Source organism: Epinephelus lanceolatus, chromosome 2 (assembly GCF_041903045.1).
Source record: "Epinephelus lanceolatus isolate andai-2023 chromosome 2, ASM4190304v1, whole genome shotgun sequence".
Classification (NCBI taxonomy): Eukaryota; Metazoa; Chordata; class Actinopteri; order Perciformes; family Serranidae; genus Epinephelus; species Epinephelus lanceolatus.
Window position 1 is genome coordinate 29,208,970 of NC_135735.1, and position 26,148 is coordinate 29,235,117.

Genomic DNA, 26,148 nt, shown 5'->3' on the forward strand with positions numbered 1-26,148 from the left:
TTGATTCAAACACCCCTTTACGACAGTCATGGGCTGGCTTAGCTTGGTTTGGTCAGTCAGCCCAGCATGGCAGGAATTTGAATCTCGATTACAACAGGGCTACCTGCTGTGGGTAGGGGAAGGGAAGGCGTGTCTTAAACTGATATCAATGGCTTGTCTTGAGTGATGGCATTTAAAAGCAGCAGGCTGTTTTACAGCTCAAGTCCGGTGTTACTTTTGCCAAGAGTGTTTTTCCATCACAAAGCAGGGTAGGTAAAAGAACGTTTACCTGTTAGAGGTGCAGTAAGAGCCTGTTGTGTGCAACTCTCCATCTAACATCTCACTGCGTCTGGTTCTGCTTTTACTTTCTCCCTTGTGGTATCAGTAGACTTGTTTTTATTGAAGAAAAGTCACTAACCAAGTTCCGCTGAGTCAGTGATAAATTTATTTTACATCATTTTGTTATGGAAAAGCTTTTATTGTGAAGCAGCAAAATAAGGAAATGCTGGGTTTTCATCAGCAGTAACTTAACACAACTCATACAGCTGAAAGCGAACATGAAACAGTAAAATAAAGCTGATATCTACAGTACAACAGGACAGAGGAGAGAAACTAAACTTCAAACCAAAGAGATTCAGTTGGAAGCCAAAAAAGTACTGAGAGCTGATCACAGAGAGACTTTTAAAAACACCTTTCTCTCTTGTCTTCTGCACAGACAGAGATGAGTGGAGTCTCGCAACACATACACTTGTTTGAGGGGGAGAAGGAGGGTCGTTGGGGGTTGGCTGCTGTCGGCAAGACATCATCATTATCCGCTTGGAGATGGGCGGCCACCCTTTTGGCCCTGCTCCAGAGAAGCAAATGCAAATTATTTATTTATTGATAAATGTATATTTTTTTGCACCAAACACATGGAATTATCTACTTCACATTCTTGGACTGACACTCTCACTATCCAAGGACAATTCAAGACGATGGTCACAAATCCCCTCCTCTTGGCGTGTGATTTTCACCGAGTATTGTCCCTTTTTGATTTGTTTAAATTTGCGTATTTTTCTGTATCTTGACATCATTGCAAATGAGAGAAACCAATGATTTTCAGGCTTAAAGGTTTAAATGAATAATCTCTTTCAGTATTGCAGCATGGGAAACCTGTCAAGTTTGTGCCAGGTGTTTCATTATTTCCTTTGTCAAATGTAAACTATGTAAATCTCTAAAAACTCAAACATTTTAGGATGGTACAGCTGTGATACAAACTAAGAGTGATGAAAATGTAGTTTCCACAGATATGTTTGAAGACTTTGAAAAACAGTAATATGACATCAGAGTCATGAGGCATAACCCATTAATTATTATTTTTTGATAATTAACCATTTTAAATGAGGTCTCTCAGTAGATGGGGTCCTACAGTCACTGTAGGTTACTATAAAATGTCTGTCAGCAAACCTGCAGTGTCTGAATTGTTTGCTGTCCCTTCCATCTTCTTCGTCATCCTCCTCCCTTGACCTCTGTCTAGATTGTCCATGCACATGGCAAGAGGAGAGCCCTGCCGCTGGGTCTACCTCCTTGACATTGCTGTCTGTGTCGGAGACGGTGTGAGACAAGCACCTGAATGGCTTGCTGCCCATCTCATCACCTTCATGGTGTTCCTCTCTGACTTTCTGTCTGGATGCTCCTGGTGCTGGGCTGGAGGAGGGCACTGATCCTGGGTATACTTCCTCAACGTCGCTGTCGGTGTTGCTGTCAGAGATAGCCCAGACAAACCTCGAATCACTTGCTGCTCCTTTCATAACCTTCACCATTATCTTCCTCTCTTGCCATCTTTCTGGATCCTCCAGGCAGGGGATCCTCTGCTTCAACAGGTTGGTTGATTTCTACCTCAACTTCAGGCTCAGCAGCAGCGTCTTAAGCTGGGTGAACTTCATCACCATTGTCAAGATTGTCATTGACAACAGCAATCTCCATTATCACTGACCTCCTGTTGTTCTATAAAATCCCTAAACAAAGCAATAGCTGCTTCCTCCAGACCATTCATGTGAATAAACTGCAGCAAGGTGATCATTTCAGGGTCAAGGCACTTGTCCTGTGCAATTAGCTCCATCACTTCAGGGTCTGATCATAGCTCTGTCCAGCAGCTGCACCTCATCCTCTGTTGGACAGAGCATCAATCTGTTTGGAGACCAATAACAAGGACAAAGAATGTGCATATTTAGATTAAAAAAAAAAAAATCATTAAGTATCATGTAATGTGTGATTTTTAATCTGGTGGAAGAATTTTTTCGGCACTAAACAACAAAGATATGATGGGTTATAGTGTGATTTGCTGTGGCTGCCCCATTTACTCCAATAGAACTAGCACGAAAGTCTGGCTACTTGAACACTGTAACTGTCATCATGACCAGCCTATCCGTACTTCCTTTGTTATTACTTTTTTTAATCTTCTTGTTGTGTTTTGTTTTATTGTTACATATATGTACTGTTATATGTTATGAATTGCATATGTTAAGAGTATGTGCCAGACCCCAAGAAGAACAGTGGCATCTATGCTGCAGCTAGTGGGGATCCTAACTAAAACTAAACTAAAACTAAGTTAAACTTCCCACTAAGACATCCTGCTTGGCAGATCTTCCTCATACCTCTCATTTTGACTTGTCTAACATAGGTGTAACTGATAGCAGTAATTATTAATAGTGCTTCAGTGCAAAGGCACTGGTGAATGATGGCTCAGGAGCCATCATGAAAGTTATTGTTCTTTTCCTGTTACAATAATTCAAAATATTTATTGTGAGATTGAGGCCTTTACTAGTGCTTTATTAAATACAGCTGCACTGGAAAAGTCAACCAATTAATCCCATGTATTGTATATTAAAACCAATGCACATGATGAATGCACAGTGGACTATGTTGCCTCCCAGTATGATTAACATCTACTACACTGCAATTCTTATTTCTCCCAGTTAAAACCTGTGTCAGTCAGCCCTTTATTGCATTAATTACATACATGCCCTGATGCATAATTAGTATTTCTCAATGTCATATTTCATGAATTATTAAATTGTACACATCAGAGGGAGTAGAAGGTGGAGACTGAGAAACAGATGATCATGGTGATGATATGTAGCACAGATGTGAGTTGGGACCACCAGCCTGTAACCAGCTTATATGTGAAGCTTTGGTGGGTTTCTTTATTTAGGAATGTGGCAGTGATGAGATTATGAGTCCAAGGTTATATTTAGCGGTATTTGCTCATATTAGTTGCGTTATCAGAGGGATGTAGAACAACATGACATGACGTGTGTTTGCTGTGTATGAGGGGGATTATGTTTGTCAGAACCAAGTGTTCAGACATTGATTACATACAGTGTTATGTACTGATTATATGAACGGGACAACATGATCATGTAAAGCACAAAGTGACGGAATAGTTTTACCATCGCTGCAGGTAACTATTGTAATATTAATTCACAGGTTTTTATTCTTAAACAAAAAGCCATTAGTGCCACTGATGCTCTTAACAGTAAAGGAAACATGTCTATTGCCATCGCAGATTTGTTAGCTCCAAGGTTTTATTTGTGTGCATTCACCTCCGTTTTTTCATTTGCTTATGTGGCCAAAGATTGGAAACATACTAATTTGTAAATCAGAGTTTAGGAGTCTTTAGAGAGATTTCATTTCCTGTATTCTGTAATAACTCCAGCTCTGTCTAAATTTATTCCCATGTCTGGACTATGACTGTGCTGGTATGACAACAAGGCTGCCAGGCCGCACTGATGTCATTATGATAACAGGTACACAAGTCTGATATGACAACAGGGGACTAAGAGTCAACTACAGAATTCATGCTGCACATCAGTCTATAGAACGGAAGAAGATAATATAAGGCAAGTAAAAGAAGTCTAACACTATTCCTCGCCTCTGTGCTTTCTGACATGCCTGCTAAGTTATCCTGTAGAGAAAAAGAGGGACAGACATGTAACAAAATGTATCTAAATCTGTTAAAGTCCAACATATTTACATCCATCTGGTCATAATGTGCAGTAAAAATAAGTTCCTCTGAGAATACGTAGGCTTAACATCATGTACTAACAGCAAGCAAGCGTCCGAATATCGCAAAACATCAGACACTCTCAGTCTGAATCCATTATAAATGCACTCCTATTATGTCAGGTAAACAAAACACGTAACAATCAGGCATGCACTCGAGATTGTACTGGAGACGTAACTACCTTAAAGACGGGTCAGTTCTTTAGACGCTTTGCTTAACTAAAGACTGATGACTTTCTCCCTGATTTTGTGTTTAGATGGGCGGATACAATTTCAGAGTTTAAAAAAACTCCCTACGTTGCAGAGCCAATAGTAAATCTGCAGGGCGGTCCTTCGGTGGCTCGCTGAACTCTTGTACTTGTAAACATAGTCCCACTAGAAACACGTGTAACAGTACAAAATGGCTCAGCCGTGCTCGCAGAAAACGCCGTTGAAGTTAGTGGATGTTTGTCGCGTTTGCGGCGACACATTCTCGCCAACTTAAAGAAACAAACATAATCTTTTACAAGGCCATGACTCATCCGTCCAGCCGGACTATAGAGGGAATCGCCTTGTTGTTTACAAATACTTCCGGGTAGAAAACCAGCAGAGCTTTTAGCTATATATATATATATCTATATATATATATCTATATATCTCTATATATCTCTATATATATATATATATATATATATATATATATATATATATATATATATATATGTGTGTGTGTGTGTGTGTGTTGTTTTGTATATATATATATATATGTATGTATATACATATATACATACACACATTTTTCACATCACTGTATCACCGTTTGGACTAATCCGATGTTTGTAAAGTCTATAAACACAATGATTGAACAAACATTACTATTTCTGTGTGCACGTTTAGCTGGGCTAACCGTTAGCTGTTAGCCCTGTTAGCCGTTAGCGGTGTCTGTAATAGGTAATAACTCATTAAACGGTCCGTGAAAAAAATATCTTTTCCAGCGGATATCTTAGTTACAACATGATTGAGCTAGCAAAGCAGTTTTGTGTTGCTATGTGTGGTATTTATTCAGTTTTGGGAAATCACGATGTCTAGAAAGCATCAGTGGCTGCAGCTGACAGGGACAGCTAACAGCAGCAGCTAAGCTAACATCAGGACGTCATCTGTTAAAAGCCTCCCGTTGTCGGATACGACATGAAACTACTCCAGTTAGCTCAATTATGTTGTAACTAAGACATCCGCTGGAAAAATATTTTCTTCATGGATGAGAACACGTTTGATAAAACGGAGTTAAATCTCTCGGCATCCATTTTCAAGCTCTCTGTGTGTTTGTTTCCTTGTGGACGAGAAAAGGGGGAGCGCACATTTCCGAGAAGGCGTGTCCTTTTCAAAAATGCAAGAGGCACTGCTTTGTTGCCGGCCATTTTTGCCGGTATGTTAAACACACTTTAGAAAGGAGTGTCCCCAGACTATCAGAAGGCGGAGATCTCTGATTGTCTGGTGGCGAGACTAGTTCTTGCTATCTTCACACATTTATACTAGAATTACCACCTCACGGTTGTGTGCCTCCATGAAACAGTGAAGTTTCACTTCCAGTTTACATCCCATGTCTGTGAAAACATGGATGCTTCACACAGATCTTCCCTAAGTCAGCACAGAAGATCTATAAAATCAGCACAGTTTTAAGGTGGGCACCCAAAATTAGTGTCACCATTACAGTATCTTACCAAATGTCTCCCCTTCTGTTCCTGAGATATAGCGGTTAATAATGGCCAGAAAAGTGTTTTTGCAAAACATTGTGATGTCACAGTGAAGCTGACATTTGACCTTTTGGATATAAAATGTCACCACTTCATCATTATGTCCTATTAGACATTTGTGTGACATTTTGTCATAATTAGCATATGAATTCTTGACTTATGGCCCAAAACATGTGTGAGCTCACAGTGACCTTGACCTTTAAACACCAACATCTAATCAGTTCATTCTTGAGTCCATGTAGACATTCGTGCCAAATTTGAGGAAACTCCCTCAAGTTGTTCTTGAGATATTGGGTTAATGAGAATGAAACAAACACAAGATCAAAGTGACCTTTGACCACCAAATTTGAATCAAATTGAATTTGAATCAGTTGAAAATACTTTTTTTCTCATTTAATTCCCGTACATATTCCACAAAGTCTGGAGATTACCGATGCCAAAATATCAGGAAAGTGCCATTAAAAGTGAACGTTTGTGTCAAATTTGTCAGAAAGTCTGTCAGAGCAGTCTTGATATATCGTGTTCACAAGAATGAGACAGACAAGGTCACAGTGACCTTTACAATTGACCTTTGACTACCAAAATCTAATCAGTTTATTGCTGAATCAAAGCAGATGTTTGTGCAAAATCTGAAGAAATTCCCTTCAAGTGTTCCTAAAATATTTGTTCACAAAATGGGACAGACAACCTGAAAACATAATGCCTCTGACCACAGCTATCCCAGGCATGGAGGCATAAAAAGCATCTTACCTATCACAAGCAGTTAATCAAAGTTTATTCACACATGAAGACTGCTTGCGTATAATTCAACTCATCACTAAAACTGCTGCCTATCGGGACTGACAGAACTAGCCACAACAATATGTACTGTAACGTAAGTTTCTATGACTACAGTAACTTAAAGGAATACTTTACCCACAAAATGACTATTTGCTTATAAATCATTCTCCCTATGTAAGGTTGAATGTGTTAAGAAATCGCTGCTTTTCTCAAATGCCTCTGCAGTGAACCAAGAATCCAAATATGGGGACCATTCTTCATGAACCGCAGTAAACGGACCCGCATTTAAGAACAGCAAAACTATATCCAAACATCCATTTACAAACTCTTACACAACTTCCGTCATGTAATCCAGGTCTCATTTATCCAGTCCTGTGCTCAGTTCTTCCCAAACACATGCATTTTTGCTAAACCTTTACTATTTGAGGGTGCTTTCAGACCTAGAGTTGTCTTGCTTTGGTCCAAATCAGGGACTAATTTTTTTTACAAAGTTGTATAATTGCCAAGAGTTGGTTCATGTTCTCACGGCAGCATTTACAAGCGGACCAGATAAAACGCCTGTACAAGAAAGCTGTGCTTGATTGGTCAGAATTTCCATGTGGGAAAAATCCAGGAAGTAAACAAAACATTGAAGAAAACTAAACTTGCAAGATAAATGTGACACTTTCTAATGTCACAATGGAGGGACAACTACGCAGGTTGATTTTAGCGCTGGTCATTGTGTACTATATTGCTTGCATTGTTCATTTTAGTCAAACCATACAGTTTGAAAACGAGGCACGGCTCCAACTAGAAAACAATGTTTTGATGCACTGGATGTGCTGAATGTGCATATTAAGACAGTACAGGAGGAAGCACACATTAATTATCCTCCAGGACTGTAACATGCTCATGCTTGTTTAACCCAAACAATGTGTAATGCGACTGCAGTAGGTTCGGATCGAGGTTGGAACATGTCCTCACCACAAACAAACCGCACCAGAGATCGTTTGTTACCGGACCGAGACCACCTCTTCAAGCAGATCTCGGTTTGGTTGTTTTGGTGCACACCTGAGTACAATTGCTGTTTTCACATCTCCCCAAACGTACCGCACTTAGAAGGCAAACAAACTTGAGTTCAATTGAACCAAACCATACAGGGCAGGTGTGAAACCCTAAAAAACTCAGTCCACACAGTGTCATGCATAGCCAAGTAGTGTGCCTGGGCATGCACATGTCCTTAAACTCTGCTCAACACGTGCCTGCCCAGGCACACTCAGGGAGTGCTACTCATAGGTGGAAGATTTTATCAAACTTCATGAGTTGTGTGAGAGTTTGTAAATGGATCTTTTGATATACTTTTGCTGTTGTTAAATGCGAACCCTGTTTACTTCAGTCCATGAAGAATGTTGACCTTTTTTGGCTTCTCTGTTCACCGTGGAGGCATGGGAGAAAAACAAAGCTTTCATTATACATTCAGGATTACATGCTGTGAGTAACTGATACACAAATGGTCATTTTGCAGGTGAAGTATTCTTTTAAGACTAATTTGAGGCAATTATGACCGCAATGTGGGGGGATGATCTAGTCATCCACAAGAACAAAGTATTAATGTGAAGGAATAAAGTCAGTAATTTAAAAGAAAGAATTATTCATTTGAGGCAACAAATGACTAATTTGTGAATACAAATGATCAAACAGTTTACCCCTGACAACTGTTTGACTCTGTGGGGAAGACACAGCACTAACTAAACTAAGTTGATTAGGAAACAGCCATGCATTGAACAGCTATCTATTTCTCCCACAGCTAAAACATCTCCCTAATGAAAGTTAAACACTGTTTAGACTCTCTGCAGAAGGCTGTGGAGGTAGCTTCATTCATACATCCTTAATGGCCACATGCCTCAGAGCTAAAAACCAAGATTAACTGTCACCTTTTCCTTTTTCTGTCTGAGAAAGGTCCAGACAACTGATTTCAGGAAGTGTGATCTCATATTTAACTATGGTCTACTAAGGAAATAAGAAGAGCGATGTCCACAGGTAAAGAGAGTTGAAAGGCTGCTAAGGAGTGAAAGCTGGGAATGAAGGCACCATGTCAGATGTGGACATGGGATCAGAGTTCATTAACTATCTCCCCTCTCTAATGAAGCTTTTTCCAGCTGAGGGACTATAGCAATTGCTGCAGTAAGGCTAGTGAAGCATGAGGAGTCAGGAGCCTAGGAGCACAAAGCCAAAGTCACCCCTCACAGAAGGCAGACAGATTGGGTGAGGATCAACGTCAACCTTTAAAAAGTAGAATCTACGTACTAACTATGCATATCTGATTGAGTCTGACTGAATTTAAGGGTAACTTAACAACTCCTCTCTCCATTTTTTGCTGAACTCAAGTCTTTGTTGTATTTGCTTAAAGTCTCACTATACTGACAGTAGTACATGACACATAATCTGTAAAAAATAAAAATCATGTTCCTCTGTCTCCTCTTAGAGCTCCTAATGGCATTTGCAAGAATCTATCATGCCTGAACGAAAACAACCTGTCAGAGTAAGGATGGCTCTCTAACATAGCTGTCAACTGTGCACACACTGTGCAGCTAGCAACATCATACACGGAAAAGACAAGAAAAGAGACAAAGGTTGACACCTAAAAGCTTGCTTTCACTTTCACAGAAGAAGACCAGTGTTGAAAAGCTTGCTTTGCTTTGTTTACTCGTCTTTGCTGTTGTTGGTATTTTGTTTTTCTTATTGCTAGTGATTACTGAAAGTAAACAAGCAGCTAAAGTCAAGAGAGAGTGAGACTGAAACAAACCTGTTACTTGAGGTAAGATTATTTTTCTTTAGCCATTAGCAAAAAATGTTTCATTTTCATTTAGGCATGGTGGATTCTTGCAAATGCCATTTTGAGCAATAGGAGGAGCCAGAGGAACGCATTAGAGTACTTAGATTACTTTTTGCAGTAACGAGTAACCTAACGCGTTAGTTTGCTGTTTGAGTAATCAAATACTTAAGTACATTTTCAAACAAGACATCAGTTACTTCCGTTACTTTTAGAACGCTGGTCCTTCAGCTCCGAAACAGCAACGGCTGTCGTTTGGTTCTAATAACGGAGATAACGTTAAACCTATCAGTCTGAAAGAAGCCACGGAGCTTGTGGCTCGCTACATGGTCAGAGAAATGCTGTCGTTGTCTACAGTGGAGTCTCAATAGGTGGAGTAGGACTTGCTGACAGACATATTTCAGACTCAGGACTTGCATTATGCCTGGTACACGCTACACGCTGGTACTCACCAATTATCCCCGGTCGTCTTTCACGGCGTGTGTGATGTCATCGGGTTATTCTTGTCCTATTTTTATTTTACTATTATTTGAGTCACTGTGTGTCCGTTCATGTGCCAGCCGACATGTTGTTGTAGTCACCTAAAAGTGTCAGCAGATGGCAGGAGCTACATTTGAAGCACCATATGTAAACTATCAAGTTACTGTATCTTCCACAGGAAGTTCTGACAAATGTTTCAGAATAAAAGCCTATTTAGAAAATGGAGGGATTCTCTCAGCCGAGCTTATAAGGGGCTTTTAATTTTAGTGTTGAATTTGAAATGACGGTGCGATATGTTACCTTTACAAAGACAACGGAGCGGATAAAAAGTAAATATATAAACACACAGAGGGATTAATGAATAACGGACCGTCTATAATGTAGTCTGTTTCAAATGAAGCTGGGAGCCTCTGCAGTTGTGGTGAGTAAAAGCCCCGCCGCTATTTGTTAATGTTATTACTTTATGTCCGACCGTGAGGATGTACCATTGTTTGCTAGCTTGATGCTAATGACAGTAACGTTAACTCAGCTTGTTGACAAAGTGCCTCTGCTGTTTCACACCATCATTTCCCCCTTTTACTCTGTGTGGTAACATCCCTAGAGGAAATATTAAAAGTGCTGGGGTGTTGATGTCATACAGTTGTCTACGGCAGCAGATCGTTCTGTGTTTCTACTGGTCAAAGTGACGGCTGTGATGGGAGAATTGGATCTCAGTGAAGGGCAAGAGACAAAAAAATGTAGGCTTAGCGCCCTGTGGTTCATTGCCCAATAGGAAATGTAGAATACTCAAAAGTACTTTAAAAGTGCTTGAGTTACTTTTCTCAGGGAGTAACGCAGTAAAGTAACTGGTTATTTTTTTAGAAAGTAATGCAGTAACATACTTTGATTACTTTTAAAGTAACCCTTACCCAACACTGGTCAGGATATAGTGAAAATTTCAGCAAATATTACATCAAGTCATTTGTTGTAAAGCTGCCTACTGTAGCTTAAAGTTAGTATTTAAATCCTAAATGTTCAATTAAAGGTCCAGTGTGTAAGATTTAGTGGCATTTTAAGTGGCAGTAGGGTTGCAGAACTGAAACTAGCCCTGTGTGCCAAGCATGTAGGAGAACTATCGTGGCTAACACGAAAACACGAATGACCCTATCTGGAGCCAGTGTTTGGTTTGTCCATTCTGGGCTACTGTAGAACAACATGGCAGACTCTGTGGAATAAGATCTGTTCCATATGTAGATACAAACGAAAACACAACTATTTTTTATTTTCAGGTAATTACTGTATACACTAATGAAAACATAGTTATGGACATTATATACTATTTTTGCCAAGAGATGCCTCTGAATCCTGCACACTGGATCTTTAATAGATATTATTTTAGCACTTTCCTAACTTATTTTATATTTTTCATTTTTGTTCCTAATGCAATTTAAACACTGAACATGGAATAATTGCATTGAACTGGTGAGAATGTTTCTCTATGTGGACCTCTGCTCATCAGTGCTGCCTGCTGCCTTCGTGAGCTGGTTGATGTGCTACCTAACACTTCAGATGACAACTTGCAGAAAGAGTGGTGATTATTGCAATGAGAGGAACACTGGATATAATGTAATATGTGCATCTGTTAACTGCAACTGATATCAGCTATACAAACTCCAAGCCTCTTGTGATGTAAGATGTTGTTCACATTTCAGCTCAGACTTGGTACAAGCCTGGACAAATAAGGTTTTTTGGTTCAAATATATGATGTATTGTATGCAGTTCTTCTGTTACTGAACCAAACTGCCACCTTGCAACCAAGAAACGTGCATTTGTTGTTTTGTGACATCTTGAAGCTGTTGGTATTATTCACACAGCCTCCTTGATTACATTAGCATACAAAAGAAACACTCCTACCACCTTGGCATCTGGACTTCAATCAGAAAAAACACACTGAACTAAAGTGTTTTTCAGTGATACTATTTTTTGCATTAGATGCACACTTGGGCTCTCAATGAAAATCACATGAATTCAGATCTGATTTTCCTACAGTTTTAGGAAATAATTCCCAAGGACAAGCTGAGACATTATGGCTGCTTGGTCAGGTATGAACTATTGGTGACTTTCCTCAGCGTCAGGGATTATTGCCGCCCCCACCGAGCTGAGTAAGTGCCCATTTACCCAGAGAGGAGAAAGGCAGGACTGAGAGCAGTAACCTAAATACTGCTTGTTTTGCAATTCTGTGTGAACCCCAAATCCCTGCAAGAGAAGGATGGGAGGAACGGAGGAAAACAAAATAGAAAAGCAACAGAATAATGTCTTCTATCATAGGAGTCCTGCCTCCTAGTAGTACCACGTCTGGTTGCGTGTACTGTGATTTACGGAGCAGTGGCAGAGATCCATTAGCAATGAAACAACATACCCTCTATCCAGGAAGTGATTTATGTATTCAATAAGCCTCTCTGGCTTTCATTCCCTTCTTCCCCTCATTTCACTTCCTTATTCTTGACAGCAGCAGTAAGAAAAGCCACAGCATGGGAAGTGGAGTCTGCCAAGCAAAGCGTTGGACGTAGGTGAAAAGACAACCACACCATGAGCTCACCAAGAGCTCACCAAGTAATTACTGACTATAAGCTTTATTAATAAAGACTGCAATCTGACCACATGTTGTGAAAAATGAATAACTTGTAATAACAAGTCATTTACCATAGTATTTCATAAGGAAAGTAAATGTGGCGTCACTGTGTTTCACTTGCTTTTTAATGATAAACTGCTCAAGAAAAACACACAAAACAAATCTGTGGTAACTTGTTTACATTTTCTGATGTATCCAGGAAAATCTCTGTCTTGGAATGGTTATTTTGTCCACACCAGTGCTCCACTGACAGCTCCAACACCAGCCTAAACACACTAGCATTCATTTGAACTGAACCAGAGGCCTGTATTACGAAGCAGGATTGTAAGTAAGTGAGGTAACTTCAGGGTTAACTTTGGATTTTCAGCGTGATGAAGCTGGTTCTCCGTTTACCAGGATAAATCACCTTGGTAACTTATGCTGAACAGTTAACCTGCTCCGGAGCACGGGATCACAGCCTGTCAGCTCCCTGACCTCTGACCAATCAGTGAAGAAAAAAATGATCCACGAACTAAAGTCCAGAGTGAAAGGTAAAAAAGAGGAGCCTATATGTTGTTACAGGTCAGCAGAATCATGTCATTGTTCCAGGGCTCTATTTCCACGGCTTTAAAACATAGCTTCTAACGAACATAGAGATATGTTTACACACTAAACACATGATTTTAACAGCATTTTGACATATGCAAAGTTATTTTAGTCGGCAGTGATCGCATTGCCATTTTTAACTCTCTGATTCCACCACTGCAGCTCAAAATAACATGAGACACCTGTTTGATGAGAACTAGGAAAAAAGATCATATTTTATTAATAAAATAATCCATGCAGTGTTAATTGGCTCCTGCTATTATAAATGCAACATCTTGGTCACACAGACCTCATCAGTCATTAACTAGGCTGCTTTTCCACCCTTTACTTCAGTAGCAGAAACAGTCTAGCATCACTTTAAAGTGTTTTATGCGACATATTCAGAGATGTTTTGTCATCATCCAACTAAATATCAAAAAAAAAAAAAAATCTATAAAATACTCTATACTAATGTCACATATAGCCTAGTGATACCTATACGTAATTTATGTCTCTGCTGATGGTGTATTTTTCGATACTGCTTTCAACGTTCCTACATTTTCTGTAATAAGACTACAGTATCGTTTACATTCCGCGTCATTTACTTTTCACTGTATCGCAGTCCAAGACACTTGGTACTGTTTCATGTCATATGATATGAAGCAGCCTCCTCCATTCATGGTTCTGATGACGTTGCTTGTAATTAACACCCTCGCCTCTTTCACATGAACGAGCTCATGGCTAGATAAGAAAACCCAGAGTTGACTCAACTAGTTGATAATTGGCTTTGTAGTACCTGTTATCCAGACAGCCAATGTTCGGATCAGTCTAGCCAGATAACAAAAATATATCCTAGGTAAGTTGAACAAGCTTTGTAGTACAGGCCTCAGGTTAGTTGTGAAAGCACACTTGCAGTAAGTTAGAGGTCATATAGCAGAGAATCTTGTAACATGATGATAATGTTCATCAAGAGATAGTTGAAAATCCTTTAAATTCTTTAAAATCTGATAATATTCGCTCTTTCTATTTAAGCTACCATGTAAGAATTGTTGAGGCTACAACAGAAATAGCAATGATAAAACAAAAATTGACCACATCATGACAGAGCCAGCAGGGAAAATCACACTGGAAGCAGGCAGATGAGTGAGAAAGGGTAAAGGACAAGAGGAGGAGCCTTGAAGGAGAATTGGAAACGAGAGGAGGGAGTGCATACGAATTGGCAAGTGAGGACCGAGCAGCCAAATCCTGCTGACTACTCTGCTTTCAAACAGCTGGGTAGGGAAACTCACAGCAGTCCTTAACATACGGTATCACTGAGCAATTAATCTACAGAGGGAAAGCATGGGAGGGACAACTGAGAGAGGGGGAAAAAGAGCTGGCAGAAGGGGTCAAGAAAGTAAGAAATCAGCAGAAAAGGTTTGAGGAAGAAAGAAAGCTGCTTACAGTAACACCCATTAATTTCCCCAAAGACAGGTGTTGGGGATATTAATCCAAATAAGAGAGCTAAAGCTTTGCCAGCTTTTCTGCTCCAGCTCTAGCCAAAGCTCTGCATATCCCATACAGTCAAAGATGCTTTCAATTAAAACCGAGACAGAGTTGTAATTTAATGGCCAAGCTACAAAGGAGGGACCCAGCCTGCTATTTACCACAAAAGAGCGTCCAACCTAGTTCTAAATTTAACCTCACTGGCCTATGATCTACGGATCTGTGCTGACTGAGTCTCAACTACACATACAGACACTAATTTTGGCAATCAATTTCAAAGATACACATATATTTATTATCTATTATTATTTGCAGTTTTTGCCAAACAGGTAAAATCCCAGAGCAGGGACAAGTCGTGAAAACAGGAAGTATATGATGCGGAAGAGTATAGACCAGGGATATGCATTAAAGAGCCATTACATGATAGCTTCACCAGCAGGAGCTTTATAATACTTCTGAGCCCATACACTACAGCTGTCTCACTGTCTAGTGAGCCAAATCAGACACTCGAGGCACTATCCCACAGACAGCATGGAAAAATGGGCTTAACTGGTTTTATAGAGTTTGCACTGGGGAAGAACTATTAAGTTTGGTGGCTTTGCCTCATCAGCTCTTTGAAACAACAAAGGCAGAGTGAAGCAAAACTGGTTTACTTCGGGGTTTTTGTACGGTGAAAAGTGGTAGCAATACAGACAGCCTGTGCGTGTGCATGTGTGCACACCTGAGCATAATTAACAGCTAATCAGCTTCCTCTCAATCCTCTGCTTTTTGTTACAGCGAGCTGACAGGCTGACATTTTTCTTTGATTGGATACATTCCTTGGTTGTCACAGGCACTTAAGCCACTTGCCAACAAAATTTAATGAAATTATGATTTTCAGTAAGTTAACAGGAAGCGTGTTCTTTGCCAGTACGACTGTCATTCCTTCAATTGTCACTTTTATACACATGAAAGTGAATAAATGATGTCCTATTGTCTGGACTCCTGCGTACTGACTGTATTCAGTTTACTAGAGAATACACACAATGGACTGGCACAGAAATACAAATGAGAACTGTTGTCGAGAGACTGTTACAATGTTCCTACATGTTCTTGCACAAGGAGGGACATATATACCATCACAACTAATAGCTTATTATGCTTATGACAGAATGAAACTGTGTATTTAGCCATACTATGACACAATTCTGAGTGTCCACAACACACCAAACATACATGGAGAAAGGAGGGTGTTTTAATACTTCGTCTCCCTGATATTTAACTAGGTCACTACTGTTATCCATTGCAACCACCATAAATCATTGCTGACTAAATGCTTATGCTTATGTTTCTCTGAGCTGCACGAGTAAAAGTGCACAGGGGTCGCTCAGAGATATTCGTGCAGCTGTTTCCTTTATGCATGTATGAAGAGCATATATGTTTGTTTTTGTCTCCATTTTGGACTCGCCTCCAGACCCACAACCATACACCATGTGTGTGCGAGCCTCTATGAGTGTGCTTAAAGAAGTTTTACACAGCTGGAAAAACTGACTTTCCATAAAACTGGGATGTCTATGCAGTAGACAGACACAAATCATTTTGAAATTTGTGCTATATGACCAGAGAAAATAGAGGAAAAGGGCTGTGGCATTTGCTTCTGCTCAAGAGGTAGAAAACCTACGACTACCAGAATGCACTGCCTTGCACTGGACTAATAAACGCTCCCGCTGGTGGATGATGTAATGCAAGCTTGGCAGTTTTTTCACAGGAAACAATATGGTAGTAGTCACTGCCTAGTTTTACAGTTTGGTCTGAGTTTGAGAGAGAGAGAGAAAGAAGGGCAGCTCTCTTTTGATCCACTTCTACACTCTTTGCGTGCGTGGCGGCGGGCATACGAAAATGCAAAATACAATCTATAGTTCAAGCAACAGTCCTAAAGCCAGTAAAATGGATGGATGTATTTACGATAAGAGGTGAGCAGGGAGATCTGGGTGCTGGTAAGATGAGTGAAAGTTACCTCAGTTCATTTACTACTACCAAATAGTCTGGATACACATCAGCAAAGTATCCCTTTAACACATTTCCTTATACACTCAAGGGATCAGTCTCTTCTCAGAGTCCAGCCATCATGCAAAGTTGCATCGCACTAACTATCCATGTATTCATTTAAATACCTGGCTCCTGTCTATATTTGCTCTTGCTTAAGTGTGCATTAGAAAATGTTCCAGCATACACATGGAGTGCTACAGCTGGCACACCTGAATGTCACAGAATCAGGATAAAAAGGAATCCATTAGCTATACCTGCTTATCCTTTAGAGACGATCCCAGCTGACATTAGGCAAGAGGCAGGGACAGGTCGCCAGGCAATCACAGGGTTGACACATCGAGACAGACAGCTATTCACACTCACAGGCGAGAGCTGCCCATTAACCCAACCTGCGGGTCTTGAGACTGTGGGAAGATGCCACACAGGCACGGTGAACACACAGACATCAGTTAAAACTAATTACAAAAGTATACTTTATTCCTAGCGGTATCTAGTCATGCAGACAAACAGCTTTGGTTTTTAAATATCCACAGAAGAGACTTCTGCCTCTACCCCAATACAAATGAAATAAAAAGAATATCTGTTGGAGTGCTCGGATGTCAAACACAGACAACTATTACCGTGAGCTATTCTCAACCAGAAGTTAAAAAGAACTGTGAAAACTATCCTGAGCAACTAGGAACAATAATACGCATTCAGCTTTACTGAACAAAAATGACAAACCTTGCTACTTTAAGCATCAGTAGATAAGAAAATCCACTGAGAACTGATGAGGTGTTAAATGTTGCACTGTCCTGTCCTCTAACAATGATGCAGCCAACACCCAGTGAGTCAGTCGCTTCACTAGGAGAAAGCACCCAATTGTTACCGTCTTTAAATTATGCGCCATCGATCCCTTTTTTACAGACAGTAAAACAAAACAAACAGGTGTGTGAAAACTGGTTAAACAAATCTTCATCAAAAGATGATTTCATACTGGTGACAAAAGAAGCTATTGTGGCCAGCTAGGCAAGAATCCTTGGCTTTTACTCTTTTTTACTCTTATTTCCTTTTTTATCCTAATTTTACTTTAAGCTCTTACTATTTCCTTTGTTTTATTTATTATGATATTTGTGTATGATTATTTTATATTTCAATAACTGTACAGCACTTTGGTCAACTGAGGTTGTTTTTAAATGTGCTTTATAAATAAAGTCTGACTTGACTTGAAATGAAAGAACCAATTTATGGATCAATAAAGACCAGAATTACCACCCTACGGTTGTATGTCTCAGCCTCTGCGCACCAGTCAAGTTTCTCTTACAGTTTACTCCCATGTCAGTGAAAACATGGATGCTACACACACATTTCCCCACGACAGCACAGAAGCTCTATGCAATCAGCACAGTTTCAAGGTGGACACCCAAGATTAGTGTCACTAACTCAGTATCTAAACAAATGCCTCCCCTTCAGTGTCTGAGATATGATGTTGAGTAATGGCCAGAAAAGTGGTTAGTTAGTGGTCAGTGGAGCTGACCTTCGACCTTTTGGATATAAAATATCATCACGTCATTCTTTTATCCTGTTAGACATTTGTGTGAAGTTTTGTCATAATTAGCAAATTAATTCTTGCATTATGGCCAAAAACATATTTTGTGAGGTCACACTGACCTTTGACCTTCTACCACAAAATTCTAATCAGTTTTGTTCTTCAGTCCAAGGGGACAAATTTGTGTCAAATTTAAAGAAATTCCCATAAGCTGTTCTTAAAATATCGTGTTCATGAGAGTGACACAGATGCAACGTCACATTGACCTTTGACCCCTGACCACCAAAATCTAATCAGGTAATCCTCGAATCCAAGTGAATGTTTGTGCCAAATTTGAAGAAATTCCCTTAAGGCGTTCTTAAAATATCACGTCCATGAGACTGAGACAGATGCAAGGCCAAGTTGACATTTGACCCTTGACCACCAAAATCTAATCAGTTCATCCTTGAGTCCAAGTGATTATTTGTGCCAAATTTGAAGAAATTCCCCCAAAAGTGTTCTTGAGATACTGCGTTCACGAGAATAGGACAGACAAGATCACAGTGACTTTGACCTTTGACCTATGACCACCAAAAACAAATCAGTGCATTGTTGAGTCCCAAGTCAACATTTGTGCCAAATTTGAAGAAATTCCCTTGAGGCATTCTTGAGATAACGCATTCACAAGTATGGGATGGATGAAACAGAGGGTTGGGACGAATAGACGGATGGATGGACAACCCAAAAACATAATGCTTTGGCCACGGCTATCGTCGGCACGGAGGAGTAAAAATGACTGTTTTATGCATGCAGAAGATTTACTGCCCATTTGATTAAAAACAAAAGTCATATTTATTGGCCGAGCCTTCTATGTGCAACAGCTTCATCAGAGTATTAATATCTAGGTTGACAGTGTAAGACATATTGTATAAGTGTCTGCTGAGGAAAAAGTCTTCTGCTGACTGCCTCTCTTCAGCTGAAGGTGGCACTCAGGTGACATCTGCATGGTTAAGTATCTTGGACAGCCCCTAGTGTCTTCAAACAGACAGTGCAACAAATGTAAGAGAGCAGCAAATGAGGAGGAAGAGTGAAAGGGGCATGCAGTTATCTTACTATTGTGCAGTAACGCTTGAACTGAGAATCTACACAGTTTCACACTCACAGTAACCAGGTCATAGCTGTGGTCTGATCTTTGTTTTTTTGAGGAGGTGGACATCTTATGTGGACTGGAATTTGCTGAGATGCACCAACCAGAGTAGGCAGAGAAATAATCAATAGAATTACATGAAACAGCAGGCTGAACCACACGGTACTGCTGTTACGAAAACCCTAAAGGTTTGTCTATTTAGAGCTTAACTGCGCTGACACAGAAAAAGTTGCGAAGCTTTATTTACAGTACGTGCATGATTCATTTGAACTGGAGCATCTGTTGCAGAAGCACGACAGGCGATAAGATAATCTTAATGTTCTATTCCACTGTGTGGTTCAGAGGCGCCTCAGTTAATGAGACTCAGTCAGTCTGGCATGGAGTCTGACTTTCAATCCACCACCCACTGAGTTCACATAATAAAATTGCACCACTGGGGAAGAGTTCAGTCAGTGGAAAACAATGTGTCATTTTCATCCATCTCAAATGATATGGATAGAAGAGGAAAATGTTATCTGTTGGGATATCCATTGTCTTTACATCATAGAAGGGTGAAGTCATTTATCACTTGTCCCATTTGTCTTATTAAGACCTTCTGACCAGAGAATCCGTGGTTACGCTTCATGTCACAAATCTTGTCTTAATTCCCCCGGCGTCTAACCATCACCTCAGTCTAAATCCAGTTTGAAAGTGATGTGAAAGTGCAGGTATACCCCTGAGTATCAGAATATGGGAACATCTCTTTTAGTGTCAGTGGCAGTATATTCCATGTGTGTTCTCCTTGACCTGTCCTTGCACTGACCATCATGGTAATTATCTAATCTCTGTGCTGATGTCTGCTCAAGAAGGTTGTAATTACTTTAAGTAGCCTTTATTAGAAATAATGGGCTTTTAGCATGAGATCACATCCAATTACAGTTGCCAAATTAGGCTCTAACTACCTGAGAGGGAAGACATTATCAAAAAACAAGTACAAGTCCTTACAAGTGTTGTACAAATCGATGAATTAAAATGAGGATATATCAAAAGGAGAGAGTGTAGTTATAAATAAAGCACAAAGAATTTAGTGTCTACACAAGCGGGGAGTGTAAACTACACACATCTCATAAGAAATGCTGTGACACCAGTGTATCTTATCCCAACGACAGACTCCGCACAGAGATAAACTCATGAGTAACAACAGAACTGATCTGTGAATGGATAACGGTATGATGTGTAGCAATGGCGACAAGACTAGTAACAGATAAAGAGCCCAGCTCATGAAGGTTACAGAGTCAAAAATATTTTTCTTTTGGTTTTGGAAGATAACAGAGTGCTCCAGGAATGAGTCCTAAAACCTGGAAATGAGTTTGCATTTTAGCTCTCCTGGTTCCCTCATCTTGAAGTTAATGTTTTTTTTTTAATGGGTTGTTAGTTAGATGACTCAAATAAGATCTGTGCTTAACACAAGCTCAAGAGACTTTCATGTTTTGTTCTACCACAGAAAAATAAACCTGTAAATACCCCACTTGTGAATTATTGAAGATTTTACATGTCTTTTACAAAAAAAAAAAGCAGTTGCTAATAAGTGGCTAAATAAGACTATGTAGTGAATGTCATCACGCCAAACACGGCTTTACAGCCTTGACGTGGCGATCGTTTATTGCCTAACATTAGTTTCTTAGGCTTCAACAATCATAAAAGCGGTGTTCATTAGTGAGGATTATATTGCTGAACAAAACATGTAAGTATCAAAAATGTTTGTGTGCCACAGAGCTTATTTTCTGCAATAGTCCAAAATCCAAGGGAACCAGGATGATGCTAACTTCCGCATCAGCCTAGAAAAAAAATGTCACCCCTGCAGCACACTATAGTTGCTGTATACTATAGAGGATCAATAGTATTAAAAACACGGCTTTTCCTCTTTGCCACCCTCACGTTTTGTTTTTCATTCATAAATCCATTAAAATGTCAAGTATTGCAGAAAATAATATTGTGAGAGAGAACGATGATACCAGGTTAGAAGATCAATGGTGTTGATTTACATTGAATTATTTACATACAGATGTCCGCCACATCCTAATTAGCTTACGCCTGTACACATCGGTCAAGCTTAGATGCTGTTTCCACAGATTAGGGCTGTAACTAACGATTATTATCATTGTCGACTAATCTGTCGATTATCTCTTCGATTAGTCGAGTAATCATTTTATCGAAAAATATGTTAAAATGTTGAAAAATGACGGTCTGTCTCTCCCAAACCCCAAAATTATGTCATCTAACGTCTTATTTCATACTCATGCCAAAGGGTTTTAGTTCATCATCATGGGAGAGTGTGTAAAGCTGCCAATATTTGAATGTAAGAAGCTGTAATAAGAGTTTTTTACTTTGGGTACTTTTATAGTTCTTTTCTATGAAAAATGACTCAAACCGATTAGTTGACTACTAAAATAGTCACCGATTATTTTAATAGTCGATCAGTCATCGATTAGTCGACTAATCATTGCAGCCCTACCACAGATAGGTTATTACTTCATGAGCCAGACCCCAAAATGTAGCCCTTGTGCCAATTTGGAGGGAGTGTTTTATCCTAATTATGCACAATAGCTGCAGTACAATTAATATATACTTTTTCTAACACAAAAAGTGCGTGAATTCAAATCTCATTTTAATCTTAAATGCATTTTAGTAACTTCCAACACATCAACTTAACTCCTCCAGAGTGAAGTTTGTAATTGACACTAGTTCTAAACTAGTTCTCCAACAATATTTTAAATTAACTTTTGGTTGTTGTGTGTGACGGAGCTCACCCAGACTTTTTCATATCTATCACTATGTCCATTTGTACAAGTGACAAGGAATACAGTATGATGCCAACTTCCACATCAGCCTACAGAAAAACGTCATCCCTGGAGCACTCTACAGCAGACTGTGCATTTACAGATCATGGCAGTGGCAGGTTTTAGCTGCTTGGTTGTATACAGTGTTTACAGTAGATCACCACATTAATATTGCTAATTATTACTAATTACTACTTTTCTCATCCCCTCCAGTTTGGCATGTAGTAGCCCATTATTGTCACAAGTTACTTTCTTATAATTAATTTATTTTTTAAGTGGTAGATTAATTATAGACAGGCAAACATGGACAAACAAAAAACACTGGGTCTAATAGATAATCAAAATAAAAATAATTAAATTCATAGCCAGTGCATGTGTAAAATCTTGACATTTATAGCAACCATGAACAAGAAACATTGTCTCTGACGTATATCATTGTCCATACAAGCAGCCTCCTAATTGCACAGGCTTAACCCCTGACCAGTTAAACATTACTGTCTACCCCTGGTGTACAGGAGGTTGCAATATTTTTGTGTACCATTCCTGGAACTACATTAAATATGCATTTTTTTATACAGAGTCATGACAAAGTTAAGCCTTACAAATACACACAGCTGAATCAACATTGCTCTGACAGAATGTTATCAAAACCCTGCATGCTTCAAAAAGGGGGTCATTTTTGCAAAGCTATCTTATCACACAGTAGTGACTACTGTTCCTGTTATTTTGTCCACCCCATGTAGCATTTCATGCAAGTCTGTCCTCCCGGTGAATACACAGCTCTCCCTCTCTCTCCCTCTTGAAGAAAATCAAATTAGCAGAGTTCTGGCTTGGCTAATTTACCATTTAGATAAGGATGTGTTTCTCTCCGTGAGAGAGAACATTTGTTTGCACGGCTTTACGCTGAGCCCTGGTGGGAAAACGCTGAACTACAGATTTACTGCACTACTGGCACACACATGAAAGACAAACAAAGATGAAACAATGTGGTTCTGGCACCAGTGCTGGCAACACCTTATCTACACCTTTGTGCAGATATGTTAAAACATAAATTCAGTTATTACTGTAATAATTAACTTTTTTAATTTCTCTTATTTGAAAAAACACTTCCCCTCGAGGCTGATTAGTTTCATGTTTAGAAAAAAAAAAAGAAGTGGTGCACTAACTTTAACGTGATCTGTCCTTGTCATGTCATCTCAATTATATTTATTTATTATTCTTATCTGGTAATTCAATATAGGAAACTATTAAAATGTCGAGCACACTTACAGAAGCATGTTGGTTTTACAATGTATATTAAGTTTGGAGGTGCCATTCCTGGATATTTCTTGATTTAAATTAACTAAAATTAAGTCATTTTCTGAATCTCCTTTACAAAACTGGTTCTCATAAAAGTGCAGAAAGAAATTGTAGAAAAATACCTTTGAACCACTGAGCTTGCAGTTGATTTTACTTTGGTATTTCACCAAAAACAGTGGAGCAAAATGACTTTCTTACCGTTTAGACCTTACAAAAGATGACCCCATGGAGAGCACAGCGGCGGCAGCTTGATGGTTAGCAGCAGGAACTTGTTCAAGAGGTTGACATGTGGCTGGCTGGTCCACCTCCTCAGGCATACTGGGTACTGCTCGAATAGAGCCATTAACTTGCTTTTAAACACAATAGATTTTCTCATTTTGGAGGGTTTTTCCTGGTGCATGTCCTGTGGAAATTTAGACAAAGGCTTGTAAGTGAGAGAGAAATAAACCTCACACATACTGAAAAATACTAAATATGCTTCTCATGTTGATTGCAACAGTAGAAATTACTGTGTTACAATTGACTCGGACACCATCAAAATGGTGTCCAGCTCAGTAAAAAGAACAAAACAGATTTAATTTAAGAAAAGTGATTTGTGTTTAGCTTCTATTCATTATAGACTTTGTGACGTAGTCCAATGGTTAAGTTCTTGCCTTTCAATCTGTGAATCAATGCCCACCAAGATGCTTTTAAAATCCTCAATGTCTATAAATCGAATGTTGTCTTAACTTTAAATACTGCTATAATGGCTTCTTTCTACTTGTTTCTTTAATTTGTAACCATAGCCGAAGCCCAAAACATTTTTAGTAGCCCAAAAATGTGGATGGAGCCATTTAAATTTACACATTTTAATCTATGGGCAATAACATCTCATATTGCACCAACCAGAATTGAGACAGAACCAAGTATGTGTCATACTTGTCCAAATTTTGTTTTTCTATTTGTATACTGTAACTTTATATTTGTATAATTAATTGTTCAATGGATGTCAAATAGTTTTAATAATATCTATACTTTTGGGAGTTTATGTGGTCCTTGGTATTCGTGTTAAGGTAACAAGTGCGTTGTTGGAATTGTAACTGGCAGATGTAACGTCTGACTTAGTGTTTCACTCAATATTGTGACTCTTACATTGCCTTCAAAACAACTGATGACTTTTAAAAAGTACAACACAGATACAAGTAACAAGCATAAAAATTGTATCCAAATAGTTCAAGACATTTTTGAGTGAGGACATCAAAACCAAAGTTTTTCTACAATTGCTCCGGTATCCCCTACTTGCCAGTGATAATGGCTGATAGCCCGAGATTTCAAACACTTCTAAAGAGGAATGGCATCAAGCATGTAACAACTGCACAACACCATCCATAATCCATTGGCTGCACTTAACGTGATACAGCGTTTAAGGATGCCCATCAGGAAGATGGGGGAGCGGAGCCTTGAAACAAAGCTGTCTAGGTATCAAGTCATCCCTCCAGACCACCACTGGAGCCACACCTGCTGAGCTGCTAGTAAACCAGTAGTTCAGGACCCAGGTGGACCTGTGTGCCTCCTTCTCAAGCTTGAGGAGGTTAAATGAAATCAGGCCAAACAAATAGAGCATCACGTCTGGCGTCTACAGGACAGAGTGTTAGGTAAGCGGGTACATGGGCCAGAGGTAATTTCCAAGAATACTCAAAGAACCAGGCCAGTGTTCTTGAAAAGTGAAAATTCATGAGAGTGATCCAGCATCATATTTGTATGTGAAACTGACCTCCTCTGTTCCACATGATGAGTGCTGTTACAGTTTCTGTGAATGTGTTAGGAGCTGACAACTGTTATAGCCTGCAACAGGTCTTTTAATGCACCCAACTCCCAGCCTGTGTATGACTTCACCTCCAAATATCACTGTACTGTGTATGAGTAAACTGTGAGCTTAATGTTATGTGAATGCAAAGCACCTTTGACTCCCTGTGGTTCAATAGGTGGCAACTAATTATAATAACCTCTACAACTAATTAGCTGTCAATGATAATAAAGTAGCATACATGGGTAACCTGCTTATATTTGAACCTGGACCCTTTTCCCCCATGTTCTTCTGTCTAAGTGGCTAATGATAAAAGTTTTTGAAACTGGTCCAGAGAGAGACTGCGGCTAAACAGGCTGCAATGTTAACCCGACAAGCTGTACACCATTATTTTATGTCTATTACACGTGCTTATTTTTGCCACTGAAAGCCTCAGGTTGTTAATAGAAGAGTCTGACAATACGAAAACAGAGAAATTAAACGTTTCCTTACCTTTCGAGGTTCTGTTTTCAACGCTAACGAAGTCTCGCTTTGAAATCTCGCGGTCTTTTCACGTTGTCAAAATTAAGCATGACACTTTAAGTCTTAGATAACACTAAGTTAAGCTTTCGAGTAGGGTAAATTATTGAAGCTTTCTGTGCTCGAACACAACAAACTCTTCCCGCACTGCTCTCTCCAACTCTAATTAAGGTTCCCACCTTGTTTTCCTACAGGTCACCTCTCGCGAGATTACAGAACAAGACTCCTCCTTGACAAGACTTGGGGTGCGTTCCGAATCGCATATTCTTTCTTTTTACTTCTAGTATGTACTGCAGCTGCCCTTAAAAGTACGCACTGTTGCCTGCAGTATGGCCACAATCAGGATATACCACTTTCTCATAACATCAAACCCTGAATTTTGACCCTCTTACTTATATATCCATTACCATGGAGATAAAACAAAATGGTGTTCACCAAGCTCGCCAGAGACGGAGGTCAAGCCTGAGAGCTCTGATGTTGTTTTTTGCAATAAGTAATAATTGCATACATTGTAGATTCCGAAATGTTACACTCACCGGCCACTTTATTAGGTAC

General features: G+C 39.4%; 1 long non-coding RNA gene across 1 annotated transcript; it reads right to left on the reverse strand.

Moving 5' to 3' along the window:
• Positions 1-416: 416 nt before the first annotated feature.
• Positions 417-25,774, reverse strand: LOC144459115 (uncharacterized). Its single transcript, XR_013488316.1, has 3 exons — positions 25,567-25,774; positions 23,487-23,691; positions 417-2,148 (listed from the first exon to the last, which is right to left on the reverse strand). It is a non-coding gene; the product is annotated as an uncharacterized LOC144459115 (long non-coding RNA).
• Between the last annotated feature and the right edge of the window lie 374 nt (positions 25,775-26,148).